Here is a 16127-nt window from a genome sequence, read left to right as displayed (position 1 = left end):
GTTCAAACGTGCAATACCGCTCTGGGTGAGGGAGTCAGATACTCCAGTGATCGACATTCATAAGGCAGCTTCTCTCAGCCTCTGCTGCTCTCCCAGCTTCTTTCTACTGCCCTCTGTGTGTCTCAAATTCAAAACATGAATGAGAGGGACTGACCTAGTCATTTAGTCATCACTCAGTACAGAGCCCCCCCACACTGGGCAGAGCTCTCAGGCCACTTCATGGCCAGTGGTGTGCTCAGCCAATAGACAGAGGCCTTTGGCCCTGATTCAATTACTCACGTGATCACGTGACACCGACGTGGAAATGTACAGGTCAGGAATTGCTAGGGCTGCCCCTCTCCGACGCCATACTCAAAGACTCATGTCTTGTCTCCAGTGTGTTCATCAAATAACATCTGCTGTTATGCCTGAATGGTGGAGGAGAAACAAATCAGTTAGGATTGGATTTGGCTCCATGTGACAAAAAAAAAAAAAACCCCAAATGATTTAAACACATGAGGGTTTATTCTCTCAAGGGGAAGAAGTCTGGAGGTGGCCAGTCCAGGCTGGTATGGCAACCCCTCATGAAGTCATCAGGATTCAGGAGCATTCTAACTTTCTGCCCCTCATCCTAGCACATCATATAGCACTTTTCACACAATGCCTCATTTTATCCTCACAATGTCCCTGGGCAATGGATGCTATTTTAACCTCTATTCCTAAAATGCCAAAATGAAAGAGCTCAGGGATTTTAGGAGATCAGTTACACTAATGGTCTCCCTCTATGCACACCCTGTGTTAGGTGACTTCGTGGCTTCTCTCATCAAAGGATGGAGGCTACTTCCCCATCCCTTGGATCTAGGCTGGTCTTGTGACTTGTTTTGGTCCAAATAACTGTGCAGAAGTGATGATGTACCAGTTCTGAACCTATGCTTTAAGAGGGCTTGCCTGCTTCTACTGTCTCTCTCTCAAAACCTTTTTCATGTGCAGTAACCTGGACAAGCCGGCTGTATCATGGGAGGCACATGGAGCAGAGTGGAGTCACGCTAGCTGACAGGCCAACTCCCAGCTGACCCACCAGCTGACCAGAGAGGCGTAAGTGAGCCCAGCCCTGATCAGCAGAATCACTCAGCCAATCTCTGGATTCTTGAGCAAAACTAAATGTTTATTATTGCATGTCACTGAAGACCCATAGTTGTTTGCTTAGCCACATTATTGTGGCACTAGATAACAGTTAGAGAGGTAAGTAAGTAAGTTTCTCAAGGTCATCCAGGTAGTAACTGGCAGAGCCAAGATGTGAACCTAGGCTGTCTACCGTCAGAGCCTGACATGTCTGGGGAAGGCTTCAGAAACAACAAATCATTAGGCAAATATCTGAAGTTTCTCAGAACCTCCAGTTACCAAGTCAGAGGTCCTGTGTTCAGTCCTGGGGTCTTACTAACTAGTCCTGGCCTTTGGACCTTGGTTTCCTTATCTTTAAAACAGGTATAATAAATACTTCTTCTAGCAAGATTCCTGTTAGGAGCCAATGAGATACCTATGTGCAAAAGCATTTCACAAACGTCTGTGCAGAGGCCAGATGCGGACAGCACACTCTCCACCTCTGCCAACAGCTCAGCAAGCAGAGGCTGCTCTGCTTGAAAGGGGCTTTGCTCGGGAGTCCTCTGCCCTTCTCCCCTCTTGCAATGAATATGGTTTGAGTGTACCTGTGGAGGACAGGGTAGTGGATGGTTTGTCTTTATAGCTTGCCCCTCCCACAACAGGAAAGCTTTAGCTGAGTTCTAAATGGAAGAAAAAGGGGAAAAAAAAACCCTAAAGCTGCTATCAAATTCACAGAGGCCCTTAATGGTGATTTAATGCTGGGAGATCTAGCTTGCCACAAGATTGTGACAGGACTGTATTTTTTTCTGTCGGGTTTAGGTGAGTGGTAGCGTGGCCGCATTTAAAGGCAGTGGGGAGAGGGTGGTGTGAGGGCTGTTAGTCACGTGCCTTGGAGCGTGGTCTGGACTATAAGGAGAATTAAAGGGACTGGGAGACTAGAGGTGGCTGGAGAGTGACCTTTGGGGCAGGGTGTTACCAAGGAAGCTGCTCCTCTCATTTTTATAACTAAATTCCTCCTCCCTGTAGCCCCCAAACCCACTCTAGCAAAGCCTTCACAGAGATCATTTAGCTTCCCTGGTGGTTCCAGAATGGTCTCAGTGTGCAAAAGATCAGGATTCAAAAGCATCACATAATGCCTCAGAGTCTCTAGTTAACTCCTGCTTTCATCTTTTACACATGTAAACACTTTTTAAAAACGCACTCACATTTAATGTTTAACCCCAGACACTACTCAGCTGTATGCATGTACCAGTATGCATTCATGCATTCGTTCATCAAACACTATTTGCTCCCCTCTATTACGTGCCAAGCACCATCCTAGGCTCAAAGGAGACAAAGACGAATGGCATATGGTCCCTGCCCTCAAGGAGAGCTTGTAAATCACTCCTTATCATGACTTACAGACAGAAAAAAAATTTTTTTTCACAGCAAGCTAACTCTGAGTTTGCTTAACAGGTCTTCTACCAATGAACATTTTGCTTATTTCTAGTTTTTGCTATTTAGAAGTCACTGTACAAATGTGTGGGCATGACTATTGAATGATTTCATACAAGCAGACTGGCAAGTGTAGGTATGCTATAAATTTTTATTTCTATTGCCAAAAAGACTGCACCAATTTACATTCCAAGCAATAACATATGAGTGTCTGTTTCCCCAGTATTATCAAGTTTTATATATATGTGAATCTGTTAAGTGAAAAATGAAATCTCATTTTTGAACATTTCTGTTTCTTTAATTGTGAGTAAGGCTGAGCATTTTGTTGAACGTTAAAGACATTTATTTCTTTTTCTTCGAACCTATTGTTAACATTCTCAGCTCCTTTTTATTTTGGTTGTTGGTTTTGTTTCTTTATTTGCAGACATTGAAGCATTAAAGAAATGTAGGTATAGTATAGTATGTTTTTCCATATAGAATTTTAAACATTTTTTGTAGTCAAATTTGTCAGTCTTCTTTTGTGTGTGGTTTTGGTATTCATTTCTTCTTTAAAAATATCTTTTGTACGTCAAGATTACAAAAGCATTCTGTTGCATTTTCTTTTAGTGATTTGTATAGTTGTTTTTTTTTTTTTTTTTTTACAATTAATTCATTAATGCATATGGAACTGTGTTAGGTTTTCATTGCTACATCACAAATTACCACAAACTTATCAGCTTAAAACAATACACACTTCTTAAGTCACAGTTTCTGTGGATCAGGAGTTGGGCACTGTTTAACTGGGTCCTTTGCTTAGGGTTTCACAGCTTATAATCAAGGTCTTGGCCAGAACTATGTTCTCATCAGAAGCTCAACTGGTGAAGGATCCACTGCCAAGCTCCTTCACAGTGTTGCTCAAATTCATTTCCTGATGCCATACAATTCATGGCATCCTGCTTCATCAAAGCCAGAGAGGCAGAGAGAGTCTAGCAAGATAGGCATTACACTATTATGTAATCACACATGTAATCATGTACAAACTGTCACCTTAGTCACATTCCAATGGTTAGAAGAAAGTCACTGATCCTTCCCACACTCCAAGGGATAACACAAAGGTGTGAATACCAGGAGGTGGGGAACCTGAGGACTACTCTAAAGTCTGTCCTCTACAAATTTGTTTTGGTAAAAGGACTGAAGTAGGGATAGGATATACATTTCTTTAGATGGTTAGCCAAAAGTCTCAATGTTATTTACAGAATTATCTAACCTTCCCCTAATTTATTAGAAAAATTTTTTCCTGTTTTCCTCAGACAGTATAGTTTAAATAACTCAAGCTAATTCATTTCTCCTTCTTTCCTCATCTCAAATACAGCATCTATGATACTGGAAATGCAGTTTATCAATTCCACAATCTGTTTATTGGGCATAAAAAGAACACTTATCAGGCTTTCTCCCCAGAGGCAATCACCATTGTTAGTTTTTATTATATTCTTTCAGACATATGTATATCTATGTCTTTATTCCTATTTATATCCATATTTATCTAGTTAAATATAAAGGTTGAGGGAAATAAAATGAAGAAAGTCCAATCATTATCTCACTCCTTTCCACACAAGAGGTGCATATTCACAACAGAGCCCAGACAACCTCAGGCCAATCCAAGTATATGCTAGAAAACACCTACATCAGTCAGTTAAGCCAAGAGCTGACACTAGTCCTGCTCCAAAATAAGCCAAACTCAGGACCAAGACAAGGAAGGGGGCAGCCAACAGGTAGAGCAGGAACATTTCTAAGGATATGAACACATCCCAAAGAAGATAATGCAGATAAAAAAGGATTGCAAGTGTGGTAGGAAAACCCAGCTGCAAGTTTCATGCGCTTGAACTGCCACGGATTCTATCTGGGCCTTTGCGAGTAGGATCCTGTTTAGTCTGATAAGGAAAATTAAAAATTTCTTATTACATTCTGGTTCATATTAGAGTTTACAACCATCCATTAAAGCCAATATCATTGTCTCTCAGAAGCAAGTGGTGGAAAGACAATGAAGCACATACTAGCCATTACCTTTTTAAAAATATATCTATTCTTTTTCAGATTCTTGTCCATTTATTATAAGATACTGAGTATAGTTCCCTGTGCTATACAGCAGGCCCTTGTTGTTTATCTATTGTAGTGTGTATATGTTAATCCCAAACTCCCAATTTATCTCTCACCCCACCCCCACTATCCCCTCTGGTAACCGTAAGTTTGTTTTCTATGTTTGTGACTCTATTTATGTTTTGTAAATAAATTCATTTGTTAACCATGACTTTTCCTGAAAAAAATGTCAATCATCTCTGCTATTATGACAACCCTTTCTTACTCTGCCTTTTTGGAAGAGGCTATGTCCTATGAATTAGTGGATTTTTTAAGCTTATTTTCTTTTAATTACATTTATTTTGAACGAGGAATATGTACATTTGGAAAAAAATAATTCAAATGTTACCAAATACACACAAAAGGATAAGTAAGTCTCCCCATATCCCTGTCTTCTAGTCCCCCAGGCTCCCTCTAGTTCCCAGAGATACAGATATGCAAGTATAGATAGGTGTTATATAGATAGATGGATGATAGATAAATACATCACACTTTTAAAAAACTACAACAGTGGCATGCTATACACAATTTTCTGCACTTGGCTTTTTTGACTTAATGATGTATCATAGCATGGGTTCCATATTAGTACTATAGAACTGCCTCATTTTTAATAGCTACATAGTATTGTTTGGATGTAATATAATTCATGTATCCATCCCCTATTAGTGGATATTTAGTCTATTTCCCATCTTTCGCTTTTAGAATAATGCTCTAATTAATCACTTCACATTTCACAATACCATTTTAAATTGTAATCTTTTAAAGATCAATAAGATATTATTTCTAACATAATTCACCTTGTTTCTGTCATGGATCTCCATCTACCAAAAGTAGTACTATACTCCACATAAGTTGTCAAACTGAGGTCCAAAGCAGAGGTCCAAACTGATAGCCACCGACTAAAACTAACACACAGACATGTTGTATTTGATTCACACCATTATTTTCCAAAATGGGACAAATTGACAGCATTAAAATTGTAAGGATTTTGATGTGATTTACAGAAATCACATCAAAATCAAGATGTGGGGTGTCTCTTGAATAACTAAATACTTAGCAATTCTGGGCTCACATTCTTGCCCAACAGTATTTGGCTGGTGCTGAGTAAAGCTGTTCAATTCAGATGTGGCATGGACTTCATCAGTCCACTGTATGACCAAGATGGGAGCCAAGATTCTTCCACATCTCTGAAGCTGTGTAAGTTGTCATTTCTCATCACACACTCCCTATTCCCATCCCCCATAGTAGAATTGAGAAAAAAAGTGAAATAACTTTGTATTCAAAGGTCTCATAATAGTAGGAAAATAAAAAAAATAGGCCCAAACCCAACACCGCTCCCTACTGCCTTATATCTAGATACTTCCTCACTCATTTACATAACTAGCCTGGCCTCTGAAAGTATTTGACTTTGCAATCCCATGTTTAAAAGAACCAGACCCTCCCCAAGGTCAAACATATTTTCAGATACAATCCAATAGAGGTCTATTATCTCTTTCTTCTGTTTATTTAAACCCTCCTTCCATATGTCAACTTCTTTGACAGGTTTGACCTGCAAAGGATTATTTTTTAATACAATTTCTAAAACAAATCAAAGCAAACAAAAAAACCCTACGAGTAGCCAATGGACTTCACAGTTAAAGTGGCCAATCCGCTGATTCTAAAAAAGAGCAGCTGGCAAAACTAATCAATGTTGGACATTTGCATTTTTTTTCCTTTTTTACAGTCTCCCCTGGTGCTCGGAGATTGGTTTTCTGTGTTGGAAGGAGAGCATAGAGAGCAGCTGCTGCCTCCCAGTCTGGTGCTCAGCATACAAGAGAGCGTGGCACAGAATTCATCTACCAAATATCCCAACAGGTTAACCAGTTCTGGACGGAGGAAGTCACAGCTCTTACTTTTGAAGGCTCTTTGTATTGAGTATAAAAGATTCTGTGTTTCTGGGAATAAGATGTCTCTCTTCAAATTCACTCTATATACTCTAGGCAGCAAGATGATGCTACTTACACTTGATGATATCCTGCTGGTGAGATGGTGACAAGAAAAAAAATTAAATACAACTATGAACTTGGCAAAAATAAACATATGCAGGCTCTGGAAATCAGGCAGCAATGTAATTCTCACTACAAGTTATTGAGTGCTTCTTATCTGTGAGGCATTGTGCTCAATGCTATACATGCATTATCTCATTTAATTTTCTCAATTCTGAAAGATACATGCTATTGTCAACCATGCTTTATAGATGGAAAAACCGAAGATCAGAGAAGCACAGTGATTTTTGCAAGGGATCTAGGCTTATAAATGACAGAACTGACATCCATCTAGGTCTCTCTGGCTCCCTTGGATGCTTAGCTAAAGAAATTCCTAGAAAGCTTCCTTCACATACCAAGCACTCTTCAAAGAGGTTTATGTTGGATATTCAATGAGAACCACTGAGTTCTTTGTAATCTATAATGCTACTGCTGATAATCATTCAGGGAGGAACATTTTCATCCTATTCTTTATGTCATTTTTTTCCTTCCACATCTTCTGCACAAGAAGCAATCTAGTGTTGGTCCCTTTCTCCTCAAACAATTTACAATTGAAACAGCTACTCACGACCTCAATCTATTCTGAAAGATTATTTGTTTCATTGGCCACATTTCTTCCTGACATTCCTAAGCTCTCTTTGATGTCCTGAAGAGTTAAGTCACTATTCACCAGATCTCACCACTGGCGACATATAATTCACTGCAACTACTTGGTCGTAGAGCCATGCCCAACCCAACTCACCTGTCCTATAATCCATGAAGCTTCAGGCTTCATATCCCATCTCTCTCCAAAAAGATCTTTAGTGATATTATTTTTTAAATAATTACTTTTCAATTTGCATATATTAAAATACACCCTCTGTGACATACAGTTGTATAAGCACTACTACAATCAAGATACAGAGCCCTTCCATCCCATCCAAAAAAAGTCCCTCATGCTATTCCTTTGTTGTCACTTGCCCCTAACTCCTACCAACCATGGACTATTCTCTGTCTCTATTAATTTGGCTTTCTCCATAATGTCATATAAAATGCAATCATAAAATGTATCTCTCTTTGAGTCTGGCTTGTTTCATTCAGCAAAATGCATTTGAAATTCATTCACGTTTGGGAGGGGATGGGCACAATGGGTGGAGGGGCCCAACTGTATGGTGATGGATGGCAACTAGACTTGTGGTGGTGATCACTTCGTAGTGTATGCAGATGTCAAATTATAATGCTGTACACCTGAAACTAATGTAATAAAAAAATAAATTCATCCATGTTTTTTGAGTATCAGTAGTCTACTCCTCTTTACTGATGAGTAATATTCCATTGCATGGATGTTCCATGGATTGTTAATCCATTTACCAGTTGAGGGACATTTGAATTGTTTCCAGTTTTTGATGACTATGAATAGCTGCTATAAACACTTGTATATAGAGTTTTTGGGAACACAGATTTTTATTTCACTCATGTAAATCCCTAGGAATAGAATTGCTGCATCATACTGTAAGTTTACATTTAACTTTATGTGAAACTGCCCAACTGTTTTCCAAAGTGACTGTAATATTCTGCATTTCTGCCAACAACATGCAAGAGTTCCAGTTGTTCCACATCCTTGTCAGCACTTGATATTGTCAAGGTGCTTTGCTTTAGCGATTCTAATAGGTGTGTGGTGATATCTCATCATGGTTTTAATGCAATTCTCTAATGACTAATGTTGAGGATCTTCTCGTATGCTTTTTTACCATCTGCGTACCTTCTTTGGTGAAGTGTTTCTCAAAACTTTTGCACATTTAAAAAATTGGATTGTGGGATTTCCCTGGTGGTGCAGTGGTTGAGAATTCGCCTGCCAATGCAGGGGACATGGGTTCGATCCCTGGTCCAGGAAGATCCCACATGCCACAGAGCAACTAAGCCCGTGTGCCACAACTACCGAGCCTGTGCTCTAGAGCCCATGAGCCACAACTACTGAAGCCCGTGCACCTAAAGCCCATGCTCCACAGCAAGAGAAGCCACCATGATGAGAAACCCACGCACCTCAATGAAGAGTAGCCCCCGCTCGCCACAACTAGAGAAAGCCCACGTGCAGCAGTGAAGACCCCCTGCTTACCACAACTAGAGAAAGCCCATGTGCAGCAACGAAGACCCAACGCAGCCAAAAATAAATTAATTAAAAAAAATTGGATTGTGTGCTTTTGGTGATATTCTTATAATTTAGAGATTAATTCATTTTAAGTTGATTCTCCTTTAAAATTTAAATATCCCAGTATAAAAATTAATAAACAGAAGCCTCTATTAAAACAGAGTCTGGGGGCAGAAGGGGAAGCTCTCACGCCCTATGATGATAGCAGAGCCCAAGAGAAAGAAGAAAGACTTCCTCTTCTTGCCCGTCAAGAGCTTACCCAATGAGAGACAGTCACAACTCAGCCAATGAAAAGCCACTATACTTCAAATGCTCAATTCCTCAATTGACTATTTGTTGACTAGAGCCTTCCCAACTTCCTTTTCCCCCCTTTGAAAGAGTTTTTCTCCCCTTGCTGTGTAGGGACTTGCATGTAGCTTGCCATGGTTGCAGACCCTCTTTGTTACTTGCAAATAAACTCACTTTTGCTGAAGAAATAACTGAAAGTCTATTTGTTTTAGGTCAGCATTTTGGTGGCTCATACCAGGATCCAGAGAAGACCCTCACTGACTCTGAAGCTGGTGAGCAAACAGGTGAAGTAGCCATATTGAGTCCATTGCTGCTCACTGCTTCTTGCTGACCCTGGAGTTTGAGGATAAGTCTCTCTCCTGTATCCTAGCTTCTCTCCTTGTGTTTTGAAGCTCTTGAGGTTTTCTTCAGGATCTGTTTTAAGGCTTTGTCCTTTCTGTTTAAGGCTTCGTTACATATGTGAGTATTCATTAAACACATTTTAAAAATCAGGCCATTCCTCCTGGAACTGGCTAAACTTCACCCCATTCCTTTTGGAAAAGGGGTTGGTCTATTGGCACTGCCCTATTAAACTTTCAGCCTGACTCCTTCAGGATTGGGCTGTTCTAGTGGAACTGTGCTTTAAGCCTTTGGCTTGATCCCTCCAGACTTAGACTGTACCCTTAGAGCTGTACTGAGTAGCCTTTGGCCTGGCTCCTTGGCGATCAGACAAGAAATGGCTGGTATTAGACCTGCAGGTTGTTTGAGCTATTTGAGCTGTTTAGGCTGTTTGAAAATTATTCCCTTATTCTAGAGAAAAACCTCTGAGAAATGGGATACCAATTATCTAAATATTTTGAGGGCGCACCCTCCCCACAAGGGCTCCAGTTGATTTTATATTGGAAAGACCATGGTTCTTCCTCATGTGCATTTCTAACTAAATGGACCAAGTTTACCAAAGGTGATTAAGAACATCAATGGTTATTATGGGGAACTTTTGAAATCCCCAAACTTAACTTTTCTTAAAACCAACCTGGACAACTATAGCTCTAAAATTTCCACAACTGAATGGAATGCCTCTCTGCAAAATAAGATTTTCAGGTTAACTAGGCAAACAAACATTTAAAGAAAAATAAAATGGCTTCCAAAGCCTCATCCTCTTTCTCCCCAGCTCCTTTATCTCAGGCTCTGCCTCCTGTGCCATCTTCCTCCTTCCTTTCTACACCACCCATACTTCCTTTATACCCTTAGTTCCCCCATATTAATTCTCTCACCAAACTTCCCCTTTTCTCTGAAACTCTCCCACCCTCTTTTCCTCTGAACCTATCGTAACCTGTCCCTTTAAAATTAGAAAGCTTTTCCCAAAGTAATCAAGGATCCTCACAGATTACCAACCTGTTTCTCTGACTTATATCAGCTAGTTGGTGAAGGCCAGGACCAGCATGGATGAAAACTGCTAACTGGGAAAATCCTGAAAGGTCTCTAGGATTACAACCAGTAGACCAGCCTGTTAACTTATTACATAATCAGACTCAGGCAATCACTAGGCAACTTCATTAGGCAATTCCTAAAGCTTTTCCAAAGCCTAATGATTGGAACAAAATTCAGGTCTGCACACAAAAATCTGATAAGCTTGTTCGTAACTATTATACTTGACTTTGGATAATTAAAAAAAAAAAATCTGGTCTTCTTTCATATGTTGATTCTACCCAAGTAGTTTTTAACTCTATATTTATTAATGGGCTGAACTGGAACTTTTCCCATCAAGTGAAATGGACCAGGGTGGAACTGGAAACTATCTTTACCCCAGATTAATAGTTAGTCTGGCAAACCAGCTCTCTCACACTAGAGCCACTTAAAAGGAAGATTGCTAAAATTCTTAACCTTCAGCCTCAGCAAGTGAAGGCTCCTAAATGAAACCAAAAGCTTCTTAGTTTCTGATATTATTGCAAAGAGCCAGGACATTTGAAAAGAGGGCCACAAATTTAAGCACTTTAGGCAACTTCAGCCCTTCTAACCATCCTTTCCAATGTCCTCCCAATTCTCAATGACAGGGCTCCAAGGAACTACAGGGGCTCTTCCCATTCCTTCCTCTTTATCAGCTTGAGAAACGCTTACACAGATGGGGGATGAACCTCTTCCAGTCCTGACACTGGAGCCACACTCTTGATGCTCAGCCCCACTACTATAAAGCAGACCCTGCCTCGGAGCACTACAGTTCAACTAGTGGGGATCCCTAATGAACCTCAAAAGATTCCTGTCTCTGCACCTATTCAGTTCTGTTTAGAACCTCTGAAGGATCCATACCCCTTTTCTTTTTAGTTCCTCAGCTCTTATCCATTTATTAGGCTGAGACTTCTTAGAGAAGTACCATGCTGGAATTTTTTTCTTCTCAAAAGGGGAAATTATTCTAGAATTTGACAGTAGTCATCAAAGCAGCCAAGCAGGTGAATTAAATGATCCTTTGCAATCTTATTTGCTTCATTTCTGATGGTACTAGAGATGATTCTGGAAGCATTAATCATTTGTCTCTACTCAATCAGCTACCACCCTCCTTATGGGCAAAATCTCCAACTGATATTGGCAAAATTCATAGCACACCTCCCATCAAGATTCAAATAGATCCCTCAAAACGTCTCCCCAGAATTAATCAATGCCCTATGAGTGAAGAAGCCCTTCAGGGCATAAAACTCATAACAGAATATTACAAGTCACAAGGCCTCACTACCTCTTTTACTAGTCCCTACAACACTCCCATTTTACCTGTGAGAAAACCTAGGGGCCAAGGGTGGAGATTTGTCCAGGACCTTGACACAATAAACAGCATTGTTATCCCCCAAGACTGTTGTTCCTAATCCTCATACATTACTAACATTCATTCCCACTAGAAGCAAACCCTTTACTGCAATTGATTTATGCAGTACATTCTTTAGTATTCTAGCTGATGAAGCTAGACAATACCTTTTTGCCTTCACTTGGGAAGAAAAACAATTCACCCGGACAATAATGCCTTGGGATTTTACTGAGAGTCCTTCTTATTTCTCACAAATCCTGAAGGCTGATCTGGATGATATAAAGTTCCCTAGAGGTTCTACATTGTTGTAATATGTGGATGATTCGCTTCTTTGCTTTCCTTCTCAAGCCTCCTCACAGGAAGACAGCATCCACTTGCTAAAGCTTTTAGCCTTAAAGGGACATAAGGTCGCCAAGAAAAAATTGCAGTTTGCCCAAATCCACGTTCAGTATTTAGGGCATCTGACATAAGAACAAGGACCACACCTAGATCCAGATAGGCTTCATGGTATCCTAAGTTTCTCCAAACCCAAAACTAAGTGCCATTGTGAGGCTTTCTCTAGCTCGTTGGTTATTGCCAAAATTGGATTCCAAATTTCTTATGGCCAAAATTCCATGTTTTCATAAAGAACAACAACCCCGACCCAATTTTATTGGAAGAATCAGACTACACAGACTTTAAGGCCTTAAAAAAGAGTTTGATGAACTCATCCTTGGGCATCCCAATTATCAGATCCTTTTTTTTTTTCCTTTTTGTATATGAAAATGCCCTTGGGATACTCATCCAAAGACATGGGGACTACCACTGGCCCATAAAGTATTATAACCAAAAAACTTGTATATGAATATTCCTAGCAGCATTATACAAATAGCCAGGAAAGTAGAATCACTGAATGATGAATGGATAAACAAAAGGTGGTATAGCCATACAACGAAATATTATTGTGCCTAGAAAAGGAATGAAGTACTGATACATGCTACAACATGTATGAACCTTCAAAACATGCTAAGTGATAGAAGCCAGAAACAATAGGTCACATATTGTATGACTCCATTTATATAAATGTCCAGAATAGGTAAATCTGTACAAACAGAGAGCAAATTAGTGGTTGCCAGGAGCCAGAGGGAAAAGGAAAAAGGGAGTTACTAGGTTTCTTTTTGGGGTGATGAAAATATTTTAAAATTAGTGATGATAGTCGTACAACTCTATGAATGTTCTAAAAACCACTGAAGTATGTATTTTAATAGGGTGATATTTTGGTATGTGTGTATCTCAATAAAACGGTTATTTAAAAAAGAAAAAGGAGGAAAAAAGATTGGGAGGTTAAGAGTCTCTTCTGATGGAAGAGATAATTTCCCAGTTTGGGTAAGGTGTGACGTAGGTTGGGAAACCATGATGGATCTTGAATGACCATATAAAGAGAACTGAACAGTCACATGAACAGACCTCCACTGAGGATTTATTCTACAAGTTAGAAGGCTTGGTTTACAGGTGGCAATGTGTTAGAAGGTCACTAAAGGCATTATCTCATCTTAGTATTTTATATTAAGATATCATTCTTACTATGTCCACATTCTCTGTGAGAATCTTAAAAAGTCACCTCACTTTCCCCATCCTCAGATAAGATTTATATAAAACCCTACTATGGAGTTAAATATTTCAGCCAAAATATTATCTATACTCACCCTGCTTGTGGTTGTTTTTTAAATTGCATTGTCCTTCAGCTTTGACATTATTGGAAACAGACACACTTTAAACAGAAGTTTGCTTTCTAAATGATTCCTTGGACGAAGGGACCAGACTTCATATTGTACCAAGAGACAACAGAGAGGGAAAACCTGATGAGGTGTGAACATATGGCCATGAGAAATCAAAGGGATAAGTATTCAAGAAATGCATGAGAAACAGCCCAGATAAAAATTTAAGTGAAAATTGAAGGTATACATATTTAAAGTTATGACTTAGAAGTAAAACAACACAATCCAAAAGTCTAAAAATAGGACACTAGTTTAAAAAAATTATGTTATATCCATGTGGAAACTATTAAGATATTAAAAATCATATTTATTTCATATTTAATGATACAGATAAATGACCATGATTCAGTTATAAGTTTAAAAAGTTCAATTATTAATATAGTGTGATCTCAAATGTATGTGTATGTGTTTATTTTTTTGTATAATATTTATATACATATCTGTATATAGATACATCATTTTACTGACATGAAATACAGACATACATATATAAATTTTACTCCATTATGCATACAATTTTGTACATTTGTATTTCACAATATTATACATAAAATAATGACTTTGTATGTATCAATAAAATGTTAATAATAAGGATGAGATTATGGGCCATATTTAGTCCTTTTATTTTCAGCCCTGGGGAGCTGACATGATGGATACCCCAACAGCTTGGAAATTAGGACAGTAAAACGGGCCATTTGATGAAGCCACTTTGGAAAATATTTTGGATGTTTCTCAAAAAGTTAAATGTATATCTACCGTATGACCTGGCAATTCCACTCATTGATATCTGCCCAAGAGAAATGAAAACGTATGACCACACAAGGACTTGCACATGAATGTTCACAGCAGCGTTATTCATAATAGCTAAAAAATGGAAACAATTCAAATGATCATCAGCAGATGAATAGATAAATAAAATGACATACCCATACAATGAAACACTATTCACTAATAAAAAGGAATGCATAATGATACACACTACAATATGGATCAATCTCCAAAATATTATGGTAATTGAAAGAAGCCAGACACAAAGACCTCATACTGCAGGATTTTATTTCTATGAAACCAGGATGGGAACAGAGATTAACTGTTAATGGGCATGATGGGTCTTATTGGGGTGATGAAAGTGTTAGGAGGGTGGCTGCACAACCTGGTAAACTTCCTAAAAATCACTGAATTACACATTTTTAAAGGGTGTAATTTTACCATTAAAATTTTGTGATATGTAAAATAAACTTGCATAAAGTTTTTAAAAACTGCCCTTTGAGACTTGAGCTTTAAATTAGCAGTTAGCAGACATGGGCAGAGATATGCCAACTTCAGAGGACAGAATGACTCCCAGACCAACAAGACTTGACTGTAGCCTGACTGATCGTAGAAAGAAGTCTACAGAAACAATGTGTTATCGGAATTGAGAGTGGTCAGTCGTGAGATAAAGGGGAGAGACGGCCTTGGCTTCACGCATTTGTGTATTAGGGTTTCCATTACTCTTGTAATGAGGGAGGTAGGGGAAGAGGAGAATGGTGATTCTGGAAAGATCACTCAGCTGAATGACTCCCATGCACTGATTCGAGGCACCCAGTGCAAGAAAACAGTTGTTGGTTAGCTTCCCATGCAGTTCTGCTGCAGGGTGAGGATGTACTGATAGGTAGATGTAAGTCTTTCTAGACTGTGATCTTGCTCTTTGTAAGTTAACAAGTTGAATATTCTTGGTACCACAGCTGTTTCTGCGAACCAGTTAATGTTAATTCATCCCTGTAAAAAACAGGTTTCTAAGCCTGTGGAGCACAGAGCCTTAGTATGGAGGGTGGTGAGTTCCTCAGACTAGATGTTCCACAGGAGAACTAATCTGAGGGATTGGAGGTCTCCCCAGCTGGAGCTGTCTTTCTTTTTTTTTTTTTTTTAAAGGATTTTCTTATTTATTTATTTATTTATTTATTTATTTATTTATTTTTGGCTGTGTTGGGTCTTCGGTTCGTGCGAGGGCTTTCTCCAGTTGCGGCAAGCGGGGGCCACTCTTCATCGCGGTGCGCGGGCCTCTCTCTATCGCGGCCCCTCCCGTCGCGGGGCACAGGCTCCAGACGCGCAGGCTCAGCAATTGTGGCTCACGGGCCCAGCTGCTCCGCGGCATGTGGGATCTTCCCAGACCAGGGCTTGAACCCCTGTCCCCTGCATTGGCAGGCAGATTCTCAACCACTGCGCCATCAGGGAAGCCCCCTGGAGCTGTCTTTCTTGATGTGAAGTTGACACAGCACGGTGCAAGACAGAGCACAATGGATAAGAAAGTAGGCTCTGAAGTCAGACCACCTGGGTTCAAAGTCTATACTACTGTTTACCAGCTCTGTGACTTTGGGGAAGTTAGGTAACCTCTCTGTTTCAGTTTTCTCATCTACAAAACACAGATAATAACAGTACCTTTCTCACATGGTTGTTAAAAGAATATATGATCTCATTTATGTAAAGTACCTAGTACAGAGCTTGTCACCACTAACACTCCAATATTATTATTTCTCAATTGGCATTCT

General features: G+C 39.5%; 1 long non-coding RNA gene across 2 annotated transcripts in view; it reads right to left on the bottom strand.

Annotated features, from left to right (window-relative positions):
- The window catches only part of LOC103014298 (uncharacterized), a 434243-nt gene that overhangs the window by 297346 nt on the left and 120770 nt on the right, over positions 1–16127 (bottom strand). For both annotated transcript variants that reach the window (XR_449595.2, XR_009007198.1), the window contains one exon: positions 280–407. This is a non-coding gene — a long non-coding RNA (uncharacterized LOC103014298). The remainder of the gene's footprint in view (positions 1–279; positions 408–16127) is intronic.

Source organism: Balaenoptera acutorostrata, chromosome 2 (assembly GCF_949987535.1).
Source record: "Balaenoptera acutorostrata chromosome 2, mBalAcu1.1, whole genome shotgun sequence".
Taxonomy (NCBI): Eukaryota; Metazoa; Chordata; class Mammalia; order Artiodactyla; family Balaenopteridae; genus Balaenoptera; species Balaenoptera acutorostrata.
Note: the sequence above shows the minus strand (reverse complement) of the source record. Positions and strands in the feature narration are given on the sequence as shown.